The sequence below is a fragment of the Rousettus aegyptiacus genome, unplaced genomic scaffold (genome assembly GCF_014176215.1).
Source record: "Rousettus aegyptiacus isolate mRouAeg1 unplaced genomic scaffold, mRouAeg1.p scaffold_m13_p_16, whole genome shotgun sequence".
NCBI lineage: Eukaryota > Metazoa > Chordata > Mammalia > Chiroptera > Pteropodidae > Rousettus > Rousettus aegyptiacus.
The window spans coordinates 39997807-40021934 of NW_023416291.1; the positions used below are offsets into that span (position 1 = coordinate 39997807).

General features: G+C 43.2%; 1 protein-coding gene across 5 annotated transcripts in view; it reads right to left on the minus strand.

The window, feature by feature from the left end:
* The window catches only part of BRD4 (bromodomain containing 4), a 76939-nt gene extending 52811 nt beyond the window's left edge, over positions 1-24128 (minus strand). For 2 of the 5 annotated variants that reach the window (XM_036233874.1, XM_036233878.1), the window contains exon 1: positions 23931-24128. The gene's annotated coding sequence lies outside the window, so the exon portion shown is untranslated. Of the gene's footprint in view, positions 1-13400; positions 15671-23460; positions 23558-23930 lie in introns of those variants that run through there. The other 3 variants (XM_016157685.2, XM_036233877.1, XM_036233875.1) reach the window with 3 other exon arrangements.

A 24128-nucleotide genomic window follows, 5' to 3' on the forward strand; every position in this document is an offset into this window, starting at 1 on the left:
GTCCAGAAGCCAAGGGGACAAGAAGAGGAATGGTGGTATGTGATTCTGTTGCTAGTATCGAACATAACTGAAACTTAGTTGTAATTCCAGGGCTAATTTCTGGGTGTGGAAATTTCGCCTTTCCCATTGTTTTTGCAGAAAAGTCTTCTCAACAAACCACGTGCAACCAACAACCTAGGACATGATCGTGTTCCAAAGGTTCATCAAGCTAGTTCTTGAAACTTTGCTGCCAGGTTCCCAGGGAAGAATGTTGTAAATGATGGCTGGATGCCAGGGCTAATCTAAAATGAACAGAATCGCTGATCTCCTTGGAGCCTAGGGCTCTAAGGCATGGCTGACATCCAAGATTCCTGGGATGCTGAGAGCCACTGTGAGGCAAGGCCTAGAGTTGGGGACCCTGTGTGAATGCTAGATAAGCTGTCCCAGTCCCCATTGAGAGAAATAAAATTATTCTTCAGCTGTAATTGTTCCCCAATTGCCTCAACACTCAACCCCATGATACTACTTCATGCTGTTTAGAATTTCCAAGTCAGCTACCAATTAGAGGTGCCATGAAGAGGGACTGTAACCCAGGGAACAAGCCACAGGGTTGAAGCTGCCCTTCCCAGAGAACAAGCCTGCTGAAGGAAGCTGTGCCTGGGTGTGGGTGTGTGTACACACCGTGGTCTGCTCTCTATGTAGACTGTGCCCCTAGCACCTCAGGGTACTGGGCATATGATAGGAGACCAAGGATTCTAGTCAGGTTCCCTGTCTCTCTCATGGAGATGCTCGCACTTGTGGCTCCTGGAATATCCTGCCCTCCACAGCATCCTATCCTGGCAAACCTCTCTCTTTCAAGAAGCCTTCCTTGAGTTCTTGCCCACCCCAAGTCTGCCTTAGGTGGCCTCCCCAAGGGTTCCTGTGGCCAGATTTTGTCTTATCACAATCACAGGATTTTACTTAATGCTGAGAAACTAATTTCTTCCCCTCCAAGATCTGGACCAAGGGAAGGATGCCCCTTCCCACTAATCGTTTTCAATACCTTGTTGGAAGTCCTAATTAATGTGATGAGACAATGAATGGGAAACAGATTGGGAAGCAAAAAAAAAAAAAAAAAAACCTCTTTATCTGCAGATGACATGACTGTCTATGTAGAGAATCCCAAAAAAGTAACAAAAAACCCCATTTGGAACTGAGAAGCAATTACAGCAAGGTTGCAGAATACAAAGTTAACAAACAAAAGTCAACTGCTTTCCTATACACCAGCAATAAACTACTGACATTTGCAATTATAAGCAACCAAAGCATCCACTCAACTGTGATTATATTAGTTTCCCTTCTCCCAAGTTTGTGTTGTTATCGACAACATCCAGACAGTGTTTGGCAGGTTGAAAGGTTCCAACAAATAAACAAAGCGAGAAAGTAACCATGATGCCAGTCACACAAAGCCCAATACCTGGGATAGGGGCCTTCCAACCCTGCAGAGGGCAGAATGCCTGCAGATGAACCAGGTGTTTAGGTGCCAGTAATGAAAAGCTTATCATGGCTGCTAAAGTGAACAGAGAGCTGAGAGGATCAGCACCAGGGTGAGGTGGTACCCAAATCACAGTCTACTGACCTCCCAACCACATCCAGCACTGGCTTCTGAAGTAGCACTCTTCCCAATAGCAGAGATTAAACTCCGAGTTTTAAAAGTTCAGGGGCCTAAAGGAAGACAAATTAACTTACTCTCAACCCTGTGAAAATCCACTTAACAATGCAGGTGTGTTTGACAGTGGCTTCTCTAATTTGGAGAACTGGTTTCTCTATGGTTGTCTAAGCACAACCTTTCGGGGGGTGTGGCTTCTGATGGCAGTGATCTCTCCACTGCCCAGAGAAACACTTCAGAGCCAGCAAGATCTCGATTCAGATCTTGACCATGTGACCCTGGGCAGGCACCTCAGCGCCTGAGCCCCTTATTCTCTTGGGATATTGTAATAGCTACTTTGTGTTTCTTATAAGATAAAATAAAGGGAAAAAAAGCAGCCTGCAAAGTTTCTAGCAAACAGTAAAAAAAAAAAAAAAAAAAAAGTTCCTTTCCCTCCCCATACACAAAGCCCAAGATGTGAAATAGTAAGTAGCCTTCGGTTGCATCTCACAAGCTTGACAAAAAACACAGCATGGCATGCAGGTCCTGCATCCCTGCTGTCATGGAACCTCTAAATGTCAGAAAGGCCAGGGAGACCTGCTGCTGTCCTGCTGACCAGGCTACAAAGACTGCAAGGCCTTCCCAAGTTGTTTCTTCCACAGTTTTAAGTTAATTTAGAGCTTTTCTCTAATCTGTTGCTAAGAAAACAATGGAATATATTATACCCTCATTTTCACAGGCAAGTAGTGTACAAATAAGACACAGCCCCTTCATACTGTCTTCATAAAGTTTGTACATTGCTTTGGGTGGGGGGTGGCTCAGTTGCTTCTCAAATCTGACTCATCAACGTACTTTCCTTGGTGTTGTCTACTGGACAAGTACAAGAACTCTCCATTTGCATAGTTAATAGGTCTCCTTTAGTACATGATGACATTTCATCTTTTGGATCTGCCTTTGCAGGGGGGCTCAGGTTTAGTGGGAGATGTCCCACATGCTGACAAAGGGAATACAAATGTGGGCTCCAACTACGAGTCCTCATTTCATCTATCTGAGGCCAGTTCTTATCACAGGGGATGATGTAACAGGCAAAATGCAGCTGGTCCACTTGGAAATCAAGGATGGAATGGTAACAGCAGCATAAAAGGACCCAGCAGCAGGAAGGGGCACAGTCTGTGTGTGCCCATCCCCCATCTCAGGCATTTCTCCCATATCAGCTTTGAGGAGAAGGCGAAACATACATAACAGGAAGTTTAATTAGAGCCAGCTGAGGACACACGGAGAATCCTACAAGTCCCAACATGACAGGCATCCAAGACACCAGGTTACTCTGCGGCCAACAACTGTGATAGAGATTCCTTCCAAAGATGCCACAGGCATGCCCACGTACTTATAACCCAACCTGGACTTCATTATTAAGCAGTGGTTTATTGGTGGGCTCTGCAAAACACAAATATTAGTAGAAGTCCACAAACAGAAGTATTTACTGAAAGCACTGCTGGAATATTTGGTTTGTTTTTTGCCTGAATCTTGGCTATCTCTGTACAGACTGGTTAACTCAAATGGCTGTCAAGAAAAACTGCAAAATGCTTTTCTTGTATTCTTGTAAAAAGCTTGTGGTTCTACCACTCCCCCCTCCCCCCACCAAAAAAAAAAAAAAAAAAAAGGATGAAAGGGTACTTCTCCACAGCTTCTTTCAATACTTGTGAACTAAACCAAAATTATAACACTCTACTACTGCCTACATACAAAAAAACATTTAACAGAAAGAATGCCAGTTCATTCACCCCTAGTTAAACACAATCCAACTCCACCTGAGGTCTAAAGAAGACAACTAGGTCCCAGGTTAAGTGCTCCGTAAGTAGTCCAGGCTAATTTCCTAGGATTCCAGATTTTGAGTAACTGCTGGCATGTTATGATGTCTCCTTTATGGGTCAGGAGTGCCCCAGGCACCGTGGCAAGAGCCCCCTTCTGTTGGCATAGAGCTGTTCCTTAGTTATGGGACACCACAAACACTTGTAGATGTGGACACCTGGGGAACAAATGTGCTTGCACAAATGCCCAAGGCTCGGGCCTGGCACTGCTTACTTCAGACCCACATGTCTTATAGCAGAAAGGTCAAAAGCTTTATTAAAAGATGATATTTATGGATGAATGAGCAGAGTATCCCCCCCACCTACATTTTGAAAAGAACCCCCTCCCCTTAGATTTCTGCAACTTTCATAGAAAAGTCACACAATTCTTTAGCAGTGATATATATGTTCCATCAGCACAGTTATCAACTCAAATGCCTTGGTAGGGATGGAAGATGGATGAAGGAACATGGGGGTAGGGCCTAGGACATTCAGGCTATAGCCAATCCCAATTAAGCAGCAGTTTCTTCTGTGATGCCCCAGCAATAGATGCCCTAGCTTCAGGCAAAACACGCAATATGGACAGATGTAGAGAGGGACATGGAACAGGGACACATTTCCATGGCTCCTTTAGTGGCCCAGCATGAGTGCACTCTGTGGCATGATGTTCCTGCTTCATCCTTCCTCCTCAGAACAAGGCTGCAGCAACAGGCTGTCACTAGGCAGCCACCACTCCAGAGCAGGGCCCAACATTCCCTGCTCTAACATTCCGATGCTATCTGTCCTTTCGGCAGATGGCAACCTGACTCCTGCAGCTCACCCACACCAAGGCTCTCAAGCAAAACACAGGATTCAACTGCTGCTCTGAAGAGAGCTCCAAAGCGATGGTTCTTATCTTTGACTGTGAGGAACTTGTTTTAAAAACCCATGTGTGTAGCAGGAGCTGACTATGAAGCAGCCCAAAGGAAATTTTGGGGGATGTCTGTATCCTGCCATGACGGTGCATTTGTCAGAATGAATTTTACAGCATATTAAACTTAAAATGAATAAACAAGGAAACCATGTCTGGGCCCCACCCACTTCGGACCTGGTGCTGGGCATGGAAGACGAGGACAGACCTACAGGCAGAACAGGGGCAGCATCGTCTGAACCCCAAGTTCCAGAGCTAACCTGGAGGACCTTCAAAAACAGACATCATGGTTAGGCTCATCTATGAAACAGAGTGGTTCACAGTGCCCACCCTCAGGGTTGTCCCAAGAATCAGCAGACTTACAAATGGTGCCTGCCATCTGTGAAGTGCTCAACATTGCATTGCTCTATTACAAGTACTAGGGGAGAGGGGAACCCAAACTGTTCTACTTTCCGGAATGGTCCATCCACCCTGTGTAAACAGGGAGCTTATCCAAGATGGGAATTACTGGGATACTGATGAACAACTAAGTGTTAAAAAGTGCTTTTCTGAAAGAAAAGTTATGGTTCAAGGCAAAGAATGGGTTCTGTGCCTTGTGGTTTACACTTGACAGTAAAACAGCAAAAGTACCAATCTTATAGGAATAACAAAAAATCCCTGTGGCTGCATGACTACAGCATTTTCTGCACTCCTATCAACAGGCAAGAGGAGGGGCAACTCCTAGCTCAGATAGGATAGTTCATTTTGAAAAACTGTTCAACTTTTTCAAGAAAACTTATCCTGATGGAGCAAAGCTACTTCATACTACATACTTCCTAGAGCAGGGGTTCCCAACCTCCAGGCCACAGACTGGTCCATGGCCTGTAATAACAGGGCCGCACAGCAGGAGGTGAGCAGCAGACAAGCTAAAGCTAGCAAAGCTTCATCTGTATTTGCAGCCACTCCCCCTAGTGATAGCATCATTGCCTCAGCTACACCTCAGATCTCAAGGGAGCTCAAGGTCCCTGGTGCCAAAAAGGTTGGGAACCATTGTCCAAGAGGACCTTAGCCCAATATTAATGACTTGATTAGATCCCAAAACTAGTAAAGACATTTGCCACTGCAGGGATGGAAGGAGACTCCAGGCAACAAAATACTAGAGAAGGAAATGACTCCCTACTGACCCCAAATGCACACCTTTAAGGGGTTCAGAGAGAACAAGCAGCACTAATAGGAGAATTCTGCCTGCTGACTGAAGTCTTCTGAAAAAAACATTTAAGTGCCATCATAATAAAATGCAACAAAGCCACAAGAAGGGAAAAAGTCACCTTGCATCACACCACCTATTTTTCACATGTTAACTAACAAGGTTATGTACAATCAATATTCCCCTCAGTCTGTGTTCTGGTGTTGACGGGACAACATGTGTACAGACCCTATCTGTCACCTTTAACTGTAATGTGTCAGCTACTAACTACCATGAAAGGTCAAGGCTCAGAGACTGGCTGTTTTATGTTGAAATGTTTCCAGTTTTTTAAGTGTGGACATTACAAGGATGAGAAGAGAAGGATCAACAACTATTTTGTTACACGCCCAGGTCAGTAGTCCCCTCAATGAAAGGTATATAACAGAGCCCCTGATCAAAATGATAGCAAGAACAATCAGAGAATGCAACTGGAAAAGGCTCCCAAAGCCAAAGCCTTCCTTTCTCTGACATCTGACCACCCAGAGTGCAAGAAAAATGTCCACTCATCCTTCATGGTCATTACTCTGTAACACATGGTCTTTAACTATACCACACCACATAATCTCAGCCTACTCTATCCCTCCATGAAGTGTTCACAGAAGGCATACTGTGACACAAATGCCAACCACCACCAGATCCGTCATTTATTTGTTTGCTCACATGAACGCGCACTGTATGCCTGTACATGTCACTGGCAGTCACTAAACAATCTCCTCTCAGCTTTGTGACTGCACCAGGAGACACAGGAAGCAGTCATTTCTAGAATGTATCAGACATCGCACTAGTCAGCTCTAGGACCAACTACCTGCCTGCACCAGGCAAGCTTTGTTAAGTGGCTGAACATTCTTCAACCTGCCTGTGCTCTATGAGAGGATTCGCTCAGCAGCCAAAGCCAGCCTCGCCATGATGCCTATGGTAGTTGGCAGGCAACGTACTAGCAATAACTTTCTCGGTTAAGTGCCAACTTTCCCCGAATGCCTACATGCTTAGAGAATGCAGCTGGACTCAAATCAAGGAGAAATTACTGAATTCCTAGTGAGCTCAGTGCTTCACATTCTGGGATATCGTATTCTGACCTCACCAGAACCTTATACACAGTAGGGACTAGAATCTAAATGTTGCAGCTGAGAATGCTAATACTACAATTAATCAATCATTTATCTGAGGTTACAAAGCCTGCAAGGGATCTGAAGGCTCCATGACCCCTCACCCTATAACCAAAAATCATTTCCTGATAGATTCAGGGCATACATTTGAAAGGCAAAACTGCACAACTTTTAGAAGGTAATACAGAAAATGTGACTTTAGGTGGTGAACTTCCCACCAATCAAAAAACAAAGGTCCATAAATTCATTTACATTAAAGATCTGTTTGTCACGAGATTTTATTGAAGTGTGTGTGTGTGTGTGTGTGTGTAAAAACACCCAAATAGGGAAGGATATTTGCAAAACGAATTACCCACAAAGATCTGGCACTGGACTTTATTAGGAACTACTGTAAGTCAATTTTAAAAAGACAAGCTTTAAAAAAAACAAGTTTAAGCCGAGAACTGGCATTTCAAAAAGGGACAATGAATAAACACAGAAAATGCTCACCTCATTAATTTGCATTTCTCTGATAACTGAAGCCACAATGACCTTTTATACCAACCAAGACTAACAAAATATAAGAAGTCTTTTAATGCCAATGTTGGTGAAAGTGCAGTCCAACATTTTGGGATATAGGAAAGTAATCTGATGTGACAGGTTTTTGAAAATATTGGGCATTATGGCATCCCCAATGGCCCAGTAATTCCACTCCTGGACACTTACGGAGACACTTGCATACATCTCATGCGTGTACGCATGCAAAAGAATACACACAGTAACATGCTCATGAATGGTACCTCTTCTGTCCTCACTTCTTCCAAAAAAAACAAAACAAAAACAAACAAACCCAAATACCCACCAAAAATGAAAAAAAACTGAGATGTAGTCTCACACTTTGATGAAAATGAGCTATAGCTACCACACATGGACGAACCTTAAATGAGGAAGTGGCAGAAGTCTACAAACGGTATGCTGCATTGACATAAAGCTCAAAAACAAAACTAAGCATGTATTGCTTAGAGGTGTATGCAACTGAGACAAAAGTAAACAGAACGGTGACCTCAAAATTCAAGATGGGCCATAAAATGAGGTAGGAAAAGGAATACACACACAGCAGGTGACACAGCGGTGTCAGATATGAGCTGATCATGCCAAGTCTCAAGCTGGGAACCAGAAATTAGAATTATTCAAATGTAAAATGCAAACCACTGTATTTTTAATGACACAGAAGTGAATCTACAGCATCTTCTGTGAAATCAGAGCATCTTAGGATGGGTAGAAGCAGCCTTCTTTGATGTTCCTGTCTCTTTTTACAATAGAGCTTCTTGGTTCCAGCAGAGAATCTTCATTCACATTCTTGAGGCAGGTGAGGTGCTTTTGTTACCCCATTTTACTGATAGGGAAACAAAGGCTCAGAGGTTAAGCAGCCTGTCCCAGATCACTGCCCATTTCTCCAAATGCCAGCAAATGACGATCCATTTTCAGCTTCAATACCAGTCATAGCCCATGTGCTTACCTCTTAAGGTAGTGAAGTACATTCCGCTTTCAGCACGTTCTAATGGCCAGCGTAAAACACACCAGAGGTACAGAGAATTTCAGCTAACCACAAAATGCAATACTGAATGACTGACTCATTCCTTTTCTAAGAGGAGTAGATGCCAAGGATGGTAAACAGTAACAAGAATAACTTTGAGGTTATGGATGGTTTCAAAACCTGTGAGGCACAGTCTGCATAAGATTCTTGAATCAAGTCTTCATCCTCCAAACCTCGACTGGAGGCAGTTCAGCAACAAAAACAGTGAGATGGGTTCTGAAACACAGCTTTGGCCTCAGATACACGTGTGTGCCTGTAAGTGAAATATGGGGAGGGAGAATGTGCATCGGAATGCTCATCCCAAGATCTCAAGACTATTACCTAAAAAGATCAATTAAGACACTATTAGAATAAAGGTTCACAGAAAATAAGTTCCATAATACAGATTTAAAATTTAATCTCTTGACTACACCATGCCTCCAAGTCTGCACACAGGGCCATCCTGTAACTGACGTGTCACATGACAAGACTCATCTAGGTGGAAGTGTCCTCCAAGAACCCAGAGAAAACAAAACTACTACTTATCCTGCTATTGCTGTTCAAAGAGAAGATAGGAAGAGAGAGAATAAAAAGTAGAAACTGAAACTACTTAATTTCTGTTAGGTTTAAAGGCGTTTGTGCTTTAACCAGAAAGACAATAAATAACAAGTACTGGTAAGGATGTAGAGAAACTGGAACCTTCATACATTGCTGCTGAGAATGTAAAATAAGGCAGCAACCTTGGAAAACACTCCAGTAGTTCCTTGGAAGGTTAAACACAGTTACCACATGACAAAGTACAACCCTACATAAATAGCCAAGAAAAAAGAAACATGTCTACACAAACTCTTGAGTGTGAACCATTCACAGCAGCATTAACAAGAGCCAAAAAATAGAAACTGAAATGTCGATGAACTGATGAATGGGTAGTCCCATATATAAGGGTATAACTGGACTTTCTAAAAATGGGGGAGGGGAGCGCGAGCGGGATCTAAGCTGCTTCCTTTTGGGTGAACCAACTGTCTAAGCGTGGCAATTGTTTATCTGGAGGTTCTGTGTTCCCTCTTCCACGGACAACACTAGTTATGGAAGAAGCACTGGGAGGGAGGACAACGCCATCAAGTTGTCCAGGCATAAGTCACAGGACACTGACAGGGCCTGCCAAGACCGGTGCTGAAGGCACCTCTCTGCTACACCTGCTCATGAGTTGGTTAAGAGCCCTTCCACTTAAAGGATTTCAAAAATTAAGTTGATTTGGTCACATTTTGAGGTACTACATATAGAAATGTTAAATGACAGTGATTCCATGAGCCTTTTTCAGGGTTAGACTGGCTGAAATCAAGACACAAATTAAGCTACTTTCTATGGGAAATGTTGTACTAGTGGGCTGGACTGAGAAGCCAGGAAGGGGTGGGGTCCAATCCATTTTTAACCAGTTTTCTTTTAGGCTGCCCTAAAAGACACCTGGCTGGACTCCATGGCAGTTTGAACTATCTCTTGTGGCCTTCTGTCCACTTTTCACAGCTGCTGGATAAAAATCCCCCACATCCAAACCAGGTGCACATTATGCAAACAGGACATGATAGGAAGTTCGTAGTGCCTTCAAGGTTCTATGTCCAATTTCTAAGTTCTAACTTGTTCGAAAAGTAGGCAGGTGGCTATTTGCACACCCATGTTCACTGCAGCATTATTCATAATGGCCAAGAAGTGGAAGCCATCCAAATGTCCATCAACAGATGAATGGATTAAAAAAATGTGGTATACACATACAATGGAATTTTATTCAACCTGATAAAGGGAAACTCTGTCGTATGTGATAACCTGGAGTCCGTTATGTCAAATTAAACAAGCCAATCACAAAAAAGACAAATACGGCATGATTCCATTTATATTAGGCATCTAAAATAGTCAAACTCTTAGAAACAGAAAGTAGAATGTGGCTGCCAGAAGCTGGGAAAGGAGAGTGTTCAGTGAATAGTTTCAGTTTTGCAAGATGAAAAAGTTCTAAAGACCTTTTGCACAACAACAATGTGCGAGTCGACATTATTGTATACTTAAAGATGATAAAATTGCCTCATGTGTTTCTGACCAGAAAAAAAAAAAAAAGTAGGCAGATTGGCTTCAGCACAAATTCCTCAACTCTAAAACAGAGATAATACCCTCACAGGGCTGGTGTAAGGGTCAAGTGAGATGCAAACGAAAGTTAAGTGCTCAATAACACTACTAATCATAACATTAAAAATGTCATGACTTAGTATTAACTTTTAAAACAATCACATTTCATGGGTCTGTAATCAGAGTAAAACGGAATGAGTGTGACCTGCAGACTACTAGCATGAGCTCTGACAAGCAGACTTCATCCACCTGGGTCAGTTGACTCACTCTCCAGGCGGGCCCACCATTTGCACCTCTGGAGCCACAGCTCAGCCTGCAGGCCTTGCTTGAACCTTCATTCATTTTCTCCACATATGAAGATAATGGGCCAAATGGGCCAGCCCTGCCTCCAAAGCTTTGCTCACAAAATGGGGGGCATGGGGGTGGGGGAAAGGGGAGAGAGATGTACTGAAAAAATGCCATGAAAGTTATCAGATAAAGCAAATTCCAAAGAGGAATGAGGAATTTTCTAGGGCAGAGACTAGAGAACATGATACTTATCTAGGTAACTGGAATTCATTCCAGAATAGATACTTTTAGAAGGAAAAGCTAATGAAGGCTAATCTCCACCTGAGTTCTTACCCCACAGAGGCCCAGCTTTCTTAAACCTGTGACCTCGCAGGGACTCCACTTCTAACCTCCTATGGGAAAGGCAGAGGGGACACTTTCCCAGCTTCATAAATCAGGTTCAGTCCCTGACTATCTTCTCACCCTACATGCTGGCCCCTGGCCCCAGGCCCCTCCTCTTCTCTCTCCCTCTAGCCCCAGGGACACACTTCTCCCACCCTCCTGACAATGCTCAACTGCTCCCAAGTCTAGCATTACAGAACTACACAGGGCAATGTCCACCAGGAAGCCTCACAAGTCCCACAGTACTAAAGTGAGCCCATCTTCTCTAAAATCTGTCAAAGTAGACATGGCATGAGTCTTCCAGCCACCTTCAAGAGCTCATCTGCCACGTGGGGGTAGTGGCCACTATGTAAGATAACACAGAAACTGAATGTTTCCACCAGTGCAGGAAGTTCCACTGGATGGCACTGCTTTAGAAACTGAGTTACTGTAAAATACATAAGATCCAAACTAGACCGAGAGATGGGGACATTCTAGAAGAAGCAAAAGAACAAAGACATGGAATGGGATGTTGGACTGTCACAGAAGCCAGGCGCCCAGAGAACCCAGGATAGGAGTTTGGGTTTCATCCTACATGCAGTGGAATTTTAGAGCAGCAGGAGAATTATGCTGCAATCTTTTATTTTGATCATGTACTACTCTCCAATTACCTTACTAGTCCAGTTTTACATGGAGCTTTTCTAACCACTTCTATCATTTTTACTTGAGTGGATTTTTCTCATAGCTTCTCAGAGCCAAACTCTTATTCAATGAGGTCATTTGTCATTTTACCAAGTCGATAAAAAGTTTTAAAAGTAAAATGAAAATCTGTTCCTTTGGGGCACACTTGTCAATTGAATTACCACCTTTCTAACACTGAGTCTCTGCCCACCCCTGGAGATAGATATAAGGATTCCTGGAACATCCGTGTCACTCTCTCCTAGTCATGTTTTAACTGTTTGTGGCACACGGAAACACCTTTATTCACCACTGAATCCTCACCACATATGTAGAATATTACACTGTGCCTGACTGCCTAGTAAGTCCCGTGCCCAATTTAATTTAGCATGTTTACTCTGGGCAGAAAATTCCCTTTAAATAAAGAGCCCCTAAGTGAGAAATAAGCACCTATGAGTCAGAACTTAATTCCACCCTACAATAAGCAGCACTTCAAGACTGAGGCTCACCACCATCCTAAAAGATCATCTAATTCACATGCATGACTTAACAAACCTGGGGTGCCTGGGCTAAAGATGACACTTATTTCAACTTACTCTCTGCCTCAAACTCCATCTTCTCTACTCAGACTTTCACTGGAATATCAAAAAATGGAGGTGAAACCAAAACAAGGAAGCTTGGTGCTTTAGTGGAAACCTTTTCAAGTTGAAGATTAATTCCAATAGTGTGATACATTTAATGAAAAGGAGATCTACCCAGCCAGAATAATGACCCTCCTCTGATCATTTCCTGCCCTACCCTGGTATCTCCAAGGGACAGGAACTTGCCTGCAGAACTGTCCAGGTCTACCTTCCAGGCCTCCACTGTCCTCAGAGATGGACCAGACTAAATGCCAGCTCCTTTCCTAAAAAAGGTCTCTCTTCCTTCTAGGACTGTGCAGGCTGACCTCTTGGATAGCAATTCCGAGGTCTAACTTTGTTCTATGTACCATCCGAAATCTCTGCCCATGGCGATTCCCTCCTTCCAGGACACACAGAAATCAAGATAGTTTGGACTCTAGAGCCAGGCATTGCCACTTTACTAGCTCTTGCAACTCTAACCCTGACCAAGTGACTGAGCCTTCTGGGTATCAGCCTATCTGCAAAACAGAGATGATACTGAGGATCTAAGGATTACATAAACCTTAAAAATCCAACACCTGGGGCACAGTAGTTGCTCAAATATTCACTAAACCAGAGTGATCACAAACATATGCTCAAGCTCCCAGTCTGGGGAAGGGAACACACACAGCAGAGAAAGGAAATGACCCACACTGTAGCTCCATACATTAAGGATGACACACACATCAGAGTGGTGTAGGTTAGACTTCACCATTTCAGAAAGGGCAAGCAGTAAGTAACAAATAAACAAACAATCCATTCAGGAAACGTAGTTCTCTTACTGGGAAGTCTATTCACAGACAACTTTTGCTTAAAGCCTTGAACCTTTTCGCAGAGTCAATGATCAATGGTTAAGCACTGTTCCAAGGTAAACAACAGGAATGTGGCGTTCTGGAAGGCAAGCAAAAAAAAAAGCCACAGGACAGGAGGGTACCCATCTCTCACAAATGCTCACATGGGTTCCTAAAGCAAACAGGCCATGAGATTTCTGAGAGATGACACTGAGGACAGGCAAGCTAAACCACAGGCTCCATGCACCTCAACTCACACGGTCTCCAGCACTGGTAATTCAAAATGGCACTCCTGGGATTACAAAGATATGCACGTTATCATCTTGAAATAGATGAACATGAAGGTAGTGTTATTTCCAGACAGCTCACTCGTCAGCTCGATTGTTTCCTAGGAAAACAAATGAAGACACGTATACACCACTTTACTACAGAACAACTTTTTAGAACTGAAAGCACTTCAAAGTCAAGTAATTTTTAATGAGGACTATAAATCAAAACAACCTACACACAGATAGTACCACCTTTTACAAAATTCTTTCATGTATGCTATCTCGCTTGTTTCTCTTAATTACAGAAGGGAGAAACTGCTAAAATAACAATTTAGCAGTACAACAAGACTCTAATTCAAACTGAGCAATGGGATTAATTAAAGCCAACACCAACAGTAAATGAATGGGGGAAATATCCACTAGCCCATACAAGTTTAATCTCTACACTTTAGAGATTAAGGAGAACAAAGGAGTTTTTAATGTGCACTATTCTTAGACTAGTTTTTTCCAACCTCTGACAACTCTGCAGCAATTACAGAAGTATGAATTATTCAAATTTACGGTACTGTACTTCCTATTCCTTCTACCAGACAGGAATTTGGGGAGGGAGAATATAGTGGCATCATGCACACCACCTGGTGTAGTATGTTCATACTCCTAAGCATAAACGTATTACGCTGAAGAAGAATGGTACTTTCCCACCCCACAAGTTCTGTCTTCCCTAAGCAGGTTCAAGGGCATGCGTAAACAAATGTTCTGCAGCAGAGAGTAGACACTAAGTCACAGAAGGGACCACAGCCATAATCTTTCTAAGTCTACTTACATCCAATACCACCAAATGATCAGGCTGGCTAGTGGCTCATTGGGTTACCTTCTGCGACAAAGGCTCCAAGCTGACACCAAATTATGGAGCCGGTTTTAGAAACAGCAGTAGCTTCAGTGAAGAGCCCCAGAACATAACCTTCTGTTATCTGCAGTCACTGCAACAGGCCCAAGAAAGAGAACAACCTGAGAAAGAAGGGTCCACAAGGGCCCTGGGTAGATCTGCACCACTGCTAACACACAGGTTACTTGAGGGCTCTGTAAAAACCTCTGGAGAATTTTTATAATGACAAACCAAAATGGGCACTCTGTATTGTTTCCACATCATAAATTTGTAAACATCTGAAAATGCAGGATGCATACAAACAGGAAAGTCTTCAAAATCATCAAGAGCCTTTTAATAGACATTATAAGAAATTTCTCATTCTCAAAATAAAATCCAGGAAATTCTTTTTAGTATATGCTCCTTGGATGGGCTTTAGGGTTCTGAAAATTGTCCTTCCCACAAGATGATTGTTCAATGTTTACGAATATCAATTTTTCTGGAGAAAGAATCCACAGCATCCCTCACATCCTCAAAGGGACCTCTGACCTCTCAAGAATCGATGCCCTAGCGAGAAGCAGGGCTAGTCTCAATCTTGGCCAATGGATCCTCCATTATTCTGAGCCCCTTTAAGGACTGAATAAATTCAACATCAAGAACTGTAGGAAAATGAACACTTGGTTTTGATTATGGAAATCTGTGCGGGCTTTCTGTAATACTAGAAGAATGCCAAGCAGCAGACTTTACAAGAACTTAAGTACAGAAACAACTTTGCAAATGGGAAGTAAACGATAAGTTTTTGAAAGCATGGATGAAAAGATGAATCCAGTCTACTGAAATGTTCTCCATTACAATTTCATTCATGCATGCACTTAGTGAAATTTGTCTACCTGGTCCCTAATCTTACCCTGTACTGCCTCACTGCTCTAAGGGCTGTTTTTTTTAACTGGCCAAGAGAGACCCATTCACCAGTGGCCCAAGCCCTCTCACTCACCCAAAAGACTTGAGACTTGGCTTGATTCCTCCCAGAGCCCCCACAGCAGCTCCCTTTGAATCTGGGTCCTGATAAGATAAACCATGTCTTTCATTTATGCCTCTTCCACAGGATTAGGAATATGTACATCTTTAACCATCTTCACTTTTTACCTTTTTTTAAAGTAACTCATTATAAGCTAATTTCAACTAATTCTGGTTTATGATCTTACTATGGAAAATTAACCTCCCTTTCAGTCACAATTTCTTGCTTGAAGTTAGGGGGAACAGGCTACTTCTAGTGTAAAAGACGATTCAACAAATTACTCAGCCATTAAAAAAAATGAGACCCTGCAATTTACAAAATAGATAGACCTAGAGGTTATTATGCCGAGTGAAATAAGTCAGAAAGAGAAAGATAAATACCACATGATTTCACTTATATGTAGAATCTAAGGAACAAAAATAACAAACTAATCAAAAACAGACTCACAAATATAGTGGACAATTTGGTGATGGACAGAGGGGAGGAGGGCTGTGGGGCTGAGAGAATGGAGTGAAGGGTTAAAGAAATACAAAATTAGTAGTTGATAGTTGGTCACGGGGATGGGGAGCACAGCAGAGGGAATGCAGTTAGCATTAACATGATGGCTAGGTGGAGGGCCTAGGAAGGGAGGGAGCAATTGGGGAGATCATTTTATGAACTCTACAGGTGTCTAACCAATGTACTATATACTTGAAACTAATTTAAATAAATTTTTTTAAAAAGACCATTTAACAAAAGTATCCCATCTAGCATGGCTCATAACAATGAGCAAGATACTGCTAAAGCTAATACTAGGTGTGAGCAAATAGAGGGCAGAGATGGGCTATAGGTGCCATGTTAGAAGCAAAGTGGTTTGACAATCCTGTCCTACACAGGGTCAAGGATGGACAATGATCTGGCCATAAGAGTGCACTACTAGGGAAGACTTACTATTGACCTCAAGGTCAGAGATAGAGAACAAGCTCTGATGTCCCTGTCGGAAACCCTCAATTCAGCTGTGCTTAAGCCCCATTCCAAACTTCTTGTCACGTCAGCCAACAAATTCTCTCGTAACAAGGTCTACGTCTGTTATTTATACCGGAGAGACCTAACTAATACAGTCATTTCCGAAAAGAACAGAAATCTTAAGTAAAAAGTTGAGAGGACAGTATCTGAGAATATAGGCCAAGTAGACTGTCTTACAGACACACACAGGACTCTATATACTTGTTTTGTCTGTTGCAAACTACTACAACCTTCACCACTACATGCTTTCCCCACTCCTCTACACCCACTGACTAGAGCTTCAAGTAAATGGTGGGTACAAGGGAGAAAAGAAACTAAAGAACAATGTTACCCAGCAAGTCAGCCTTGGGCAAGTGATGAATAGATAGTAAAATAGCCAAAAAGGGAAAAAATTAAGGTACCTACAGTTACCACTTAGTATTATCTAAAACAATGTTATTTCACACTGCTCTGACATGACTCACAATAAGAAACACATTTTATCATATACTCAATACATTAAAATTTTTATGAAGCATCCTTGAACAGGTGATACCCTTGACATTTCCTTTTTTCTTACACAATAATTGCAAATTAAATAATTCACTTCATTACCCGTAGTTTGAAAAAATATTTTCTTAAAATCTAGATTCTAGTCAAAAGTTCTTGGAGCATAAATCTATTATCCCATTTCACATATGAGAAACTGAGGCTTGGAAGGGTATGGAACTGGTCAAAGGCAGGTACAGTGTGCCCCTACAGCCCATCCCGACCCCCACACACCCTGGCAGGTTCCACGCTCCATGCACTTCTCCTTTCAACCCTTACTATAACAATCTGCTCCCACAAATTGTTTCCTCAAACACGGTGGAAAGTGTTTCAAATGTAAAATCCCCAAATTTATTGCACTCTGTTCCCTTTCTTTCACACAAAACAGTATCTCAAAGTCCAATTCGCCCACAGGCATGTATCTGTAACTGCCTAGGGTAGGACAACTGGGGACATTTGCCACACACAAGGACACAGGAATTACTAATTCTTGTTTCTGGAAATTGCACAATACCAAGCCCAACACCTCTCCCCTGGCTCTGCTTCCAGTGTGCCACGGTCTCTGAACAGAAAAGCAACTAGGAACGAATAATGAGTTTCAGCCTTAAGTGGACACCAAGATCAGGAAGGTGACCGCACACAAGGTGGGGCCTGGAGAACTAGTCTCGAAGCCCTTTGGGCAGAGCAAAACAAGCATGCCAGCCACCCCCCCCCGCCACCCCCCCCCGCAAATCAGAATACAATACAGACCAGAAGCACCCCAAAAGTGAATACAATAAAGATGTGAGGTGTGGGGCCCCCATGCCTAAGCATACAGAGCCCATTTTACAAATAAGAAAACTGAGGTTTAAGGAAATATGGGACTTGCCTGATGTCAAGGCCAGAAGGGAACCTGACTGGAAGTGAATCCTGACAGTGGACCCCATAGTTCTCCCCATCCACAGCTCCACCCAAATCCAACCAACCCTGCTGCCCCAGCACAAAGTCCTGGAATTTCCTACACTAGGCAGAACAGGTCAACACTTGTCAAAGAAAATATCTCAGAATAGCCTAGGTATCTAGGGTGAACCAAAAAAGTCTTTCTGTCACAGATCAAAAAGAAGAAATGGCATAGTCATTTAAGTACTCTTAGTAGTTAAATTCTCAGGTCAATCTCTGAAGGAAGTACGTTCCTCAATTGGGTTTAACACATCTAGGCATTCTATATAGAACTGGAACAGCTCCTAGCAATGGTCACTGGCATGGACCGGTTCTTCTGGTCAACAGGCCCAAAGTCCATTAGCAGGACCTCAGCCTCCCAGCAAGAACTCCACTTCCCTGGCCCACTCAGCTGCTGCCTTGCCTCCCTCCAAGTTTTAATGAAAACAGACAAGTTATAGTTTAGGCCTGAGAACACACTAGGCTATCTTTCGCTGTTGGATCACTTCCCTAAACTCTGCAGCCAGACCTCAAGTGAAAGCCCTCAGATCTGCCTGTATTCCACCAATCCCACTAGGACCACTTTTAATCTATCAGATAAAAATAAATCCTCACTTAAAAACCACCCCAAGCCCCACTTTAAATTACCTCCTCCACTGGTCTCCATTCACAGCTCACTCGGAGGAAGACACACATAGAGGGGGTCTGGAAGGCACCTGGCAGATCTTGGTGTCACCTAGTGACACTTGGTAATGTGTGTCAGCTGGTGCATTTTCCTAGCTCTTGGCAACTCGATTCTCATACCTAGCTACTTATTCCCACTTCGATTCTTCACCATAGTCAATGACAGCAAGTAGCTAACCTGAGAGGACACCGCCTCATTTTACCCTAGGCTAAAAGATTTAGTAAGTGAAGTTTGGGAAGGGCTGAATGACAGACCGAAGGTCACTGACCAGATAACAGGGCCAGGATTCAAACTGGGGTCTAACTGTGCTTGCTGCATTTGGTACTATCAGTCTTTGGAGAAAGCTAGCAAAAGTGAGACAGGATTGGACACCAAGAGGCTGCTCAAGGTCGCCCTCCCCAGAGCATTTAGATAACACTGGGCACTATCAAAAGAATTCCGGAAACAAAATCCAACTCTGGGTAGGAGAGAGTAGAAAGGTCAAAGAACAAGACCTTGAGACACTTCTGTTTCTCAGAGCCCTCAGAACACTCAAGACAATATTTTGTTTTTACACAATTACTATTTGTGGGCGGGGGGAGGGGAGGAATTGTTAAAAAACCTCACCCTCATAAATAAGACACTGTCAAGCTGTGAATGGAAAATGGAAATTTATGAAACTTTCCTAAAAAACTAATTTGTATTGAGTTTTCAAAAATGTACACCCTTTTGGTCTAGCAATCCCCTCTTGAGACACGAAAAAAGAGAAAACTTGAAAATCACATCCAGGAATAGAATCCAAGTATAGTACATATTAAGCAGCCATTTAAAATAGAGCATTTTGGAAATGTTCACCATATATTTTGAAAATTTAAAAGAGTACAATCCAATTTTGTTATTCATATGCAGAAAGACAATAAAATGGGATTAACAGGCATTTTTTTAACACTTAACATCCTTAACATTCTGTATTTTCCAAATTCTGTAAAATGACCATGCATAACTATGTATGATGCAAGGTGGGTACTAAGCTTATGGGGGGAATTACTTCATAAATTACACAAATGTCTGTCTCATTACTGCACTGCATACTTGAAATTAATATAATACTGAACGTCAACTGTAATTAAAAAAGAAAAAAAAATCACACACTACTTTTGTTTAAAGAAAAAACTCTCTCACTAATCTCATTTTCAAATGATGTGAACCAACGAGCGCTATTCCTCTTGGGGGTTCAGTCAAGGATGGGACAGATGGCTGCTTTGCCCTAACACTGACAACTGGACTCACTCTTCACCTATTTCTTTAGAATGGAATACATCCATAATTTATGTTGGGAAATGTGGGTGCAGCTGAATCACTTGTGGCCTGTCTAGATTGGAAAAAAAAAGTTTTCAAAATCACCCTTTACAACAACAGTATTACAAGTTAGAGGTGCATCTTCTAGACTGTTTTCTGTGCCTTATTAGCATTTCAAACTATTTTCTACCAATGTACAATTAAAAAAAAAAACTAAATGGGAATCAAACCATGCGAACTGTACCACATGTCAACACGCTGCCATCCTTGCACTGTCATTTCTTCATTCTTTTAAATGACCACACCATATTCCATTAAGCTTTTCTTCTAGTCCCATTACGCAAGCACTAGAAAATCAAGGCAGTTAGTCACTGCATAGCCTCAAAAAGTTAGTAACCATGACCCAGCAATTCCATTCCTGGATCCGCACAAGAGAAATACATTATGTCCACACAAAAACTTGTAAATGAACTTTCACTGCAGCACTATTTGCAATAGCCAAAAAGTGGAAACAACCCAAATATCCACCAACTGATGGATAAATGAAATGTGGCATATCCGTATAATGGAATATCTTTCAGTAGTAAAAGGAATTAAGTACTGAGTCATGCTGAAAACATACTGAGTGAAAGAAGCTAGATATGAAAGATTATATGTTGTATGATTCCTGAAATATCCAGAATAGACAAATTTATAGAGATAGAGTAGATTAATGATTGTCGGAGGCTGTGGAGATGGACAGTAACTATTAATGGAAAGGGGTTTCTTTCTGGAGAGACGAAAATGTTCTAAAATTAGTTGTCATGATGGTTCCACAACTCTGAATATACTAAAAACCACTGAATTGTACATTTTAAATTAGTTTGCTATTATTGTGTGTAGATTATACCTCAATAAAGCTGGTATATATATATAAAAACAAAAACCTTAAAAACAAAAAGATGTTTAATAACATTTTATAATAGTGTAATGCTCAAATTATACATAATTTATATTCAAAAAGTGGGAAATGAATACATTCATAAAGAATATATATACCAAAGTCACTGTGCAAGTATCTTTTTGTCTTCCCTTGTATATAGTTATTAGAGCCCAGGAACTAAACCGTTGATATGACTGGCCAATCACATATATATAAAGTCTGAATATGAGAAAAGTGCTAAATGTTTTTTGTTTACATCAAGTTTTTACTGGCAATAGGAGATTCACATTAAGAAATGTTACCCATATGTGTTTGTTCTCATACACTTCACCTCCCTCTTAAAATACTTTTCTCAAGTCAGAGTTGATCCACAGTGCAAACCCACTCACATTTCAAACTGCTGAGTGGGAACTGTACCATAGACAGTGCACAGGAGCAAGTGCATACCATGCTGCCCGGACTATTGAAAATTCTACTGCAATTTCTGGGGACCTTAATGTTATCTTAGTTAAACTTTACATTCCTTGTAAGCCACTACTGACCAGTTACGTTCACTATTAACAATAATTTATTAACTGAAGAGGAACTACTTGCATTTAGTATCATAGATATGGCAAATCCTTGCTCAATTACCTCTTTAGTTTAGTCACTCCAAGATTATTTTAGGCGCTCTTCTAGGCTCTAAGGACAGAATACTCTTCTAGGCTCTAAAGACAGAATAAAGAATAGGCAAAGCCAAGCAAATAAAACTCTGCCCTCATGGAATTTATGGTCTAGTAAAAAGCAAATAATTTATTTTTTTTTTATTTTTACAAACTCATGTCTTATGAATTAAATGAAATTCCAGCATCAGCAAAGAATCCCCACGAATTTCTCCCCTTGCAAATGTCATCTTTTCTATACACCCAAAATCACGTATTTACAAGACATTAGTAGCAGTTTACGACAAACTTTTCTTTACTTTTATAGATTAACCAAGAACATAAAGACAAACATGATCTACAAGTTTATTCCAAATCAAAAATCGAAACACTTTACACACACAATCCTGACATACGACAGTGAGTTGTCAGATTTAACATCCTAGTCTTTGAATTACTGAGGCACTAAATGGTTTTTGTATTAAAAAAAAAGACTCCAATTTCCCTCTAGAATCTGTACATCTCAAGGCATTCAATAACCTGAATTGTGTAACATGAAAATACTGCATTCCCTACTCCCAAAAGCACAAATTAGTACAAAGATCACAACTGGCTCAAAAAGATAACTTTTGGAAACAAAGTCTAAATTCCTTTAAACAATTCAGTAATTTGGTGGAAATTTTACTGAAATTTTCACAAAGTGGCCAACAATTTCTCTTGTAATTCTTGGGTAATTTTTCCCTTCACCACCCATATCGACGCACCAGCTTATCCTTAAAATGCAGCCACTTTTATCTGTAGGCAAAGTTCCTTATTTTCAGCAATAGGTCTGGGGCTGAATTCTAACAATATACAGGTGAGCGCATCTCCTTCCAGGTGAGACCAACTAAAACCATTTTAAGAGACTTATTTACTCCACAACTTGAGCTCTTGGATACTATGTTTCCTACCACGGTAAGGAGTACGGTGGAATATTGGGGATACATTTTATTTCGAACCAGGCTTTACCTTCTCGATTTGATCAATGGAAACCATCTTGAGAGGTTTATCTTCCCCAAGCTAAAGCTTGTGGGGAGAAGGGGTAAGTTACCTACAATGCCTTGCTGGAAAGATAATCCTCATCCAAATTAAACCGAAAAGAATGTTTTATTAAATTACTGACAAGGTCATCAGACAGACAGTGCCACCCAAAATCTTTCTGAAACTGAACACATTCATAATTCGTGTACAGTATCTCTTTCTTTACAACTTCCAAGGACTACAAATTCCAAAGACTATTAATTTTAGGAACTTGACAGCTTCATTCATGAAAATCTCCCAACCGTCATTACAGCACCAAAGAACCACTGGCTTAGAGGTAACGAGGCTTGATTTTTGTAAATACGGACAGCTAGAGCCCTCTCAAAGGTAAGCAAAGACACTTCAATTCTCATGACACAGACTCCATGAGGTCACTTCTTGCATCCAACACACACAAGTAAAATTGAGCCCAAGTACCAAGACCACAAGCCCCACCAGGTTGCACGGACATTAAATGAGTAAACAAGTAAAAAATAACCAAAAACAATGCGTGGTCTTTAGTAAATGGGCGGTCAGCCACTCAGTAAAGGCACATGACTCATCCACTGGCCTCAACAGGAGTATTTACACTGTCCACTACATCAGTGGGATTTCCCATCTTCATCCAAGACCAGGCTTTGGGGGCGTCTCAGTCGGGTGAAGTTGTGCTATTTCCGTTGATGGAGGTGGGTTCGTTTTATTTCGCTGAATCACTACTCCCCCACATTCTCACTCCAAAACCACCACGCCGCACAACACCGCAAAGAGACGAGGCCGTGGCAAGGACACCAAGTGAGCACCCACCGAGCAAAACAAAGCGCCCTGCGAGGGGTTGCTAGACAGGGAGTAGCTGGGTAAAAGGGGCCAGGCTCACTCCCCAGGGGCTTGTCTTGGGGCAGGCGTGTAGGGCCAGCCTCCTCCTGGGACAAGCCGCGTTCTCGGCAGGGCTCCCGGGACGCACGGGAAGGTGAGGAAATGGGGGCGGGGGCCCACTGCCCCGGCCCGGAGAATCCAGGCGCCGGGGTGGGGGAAGAGAGCGCCGGGTCCGGCCCACGTGAGCGGCCGGGCTGAGGCCGAACCTGCCCTGGAGACAAATGCACCACGGCCACCACACCAGGCCTGGACTTACCCAGGCCGGGCGCGCAGCGGGCCCCGAAGCGGACGCTTCCTCCTCCTCCTCCTCCTCCTCACTTGACAAAATGGCGGCGGCAGGAAGTGCCGGGCGCCTTGGCCCGCCCCCCACCCGCCCCCGGCCGCCCGCCCCGCCGCTGCACCCGCGCCCCCCGCCCGCGCCTCCGCCCCCGCCCCACTGGCCGGCCCAAGCCGGGTGGCGGCGGCGCCAACGGTGGGGCGGGCGAGCGAGCTGCCCGACGCCCCGTCTCCAACGGCGCCGGTGGCCCCGGCGCGAGCGGGCGGAGCGGAGACACGGGAGGCCACCAGGCCCGAGCCCGCGTCGCCCCGGCCTCCCCACCCCCGCGCAACGCTGATGGCGTCGGAGCTGGCGCACCGGCCCCATTACGCAATGCAGGTGACGCAGACCGCGCCGCGGGCCCCCTGGGGCCCGCGCCGCCCGCCAACCCGAAGGGCACCGGTCCTCACCTGAGACACTAGGCCGCACGCCGCCCCCGCCGGCTGCCCGCTGCCGCTGCCTCCTCCTCGAGCTGCTGTGCGGCGCCGGGGCCCGCCCGCCGCACCCACTGCTCCGCCGCACTCACAGGCCCCGCTCACCCGCGGACACCGCCGGCAGCCGCCGCCGCCGCCGCCGCCGCCGCTTCGGCTCTTGGGCTGCGGGGAGAG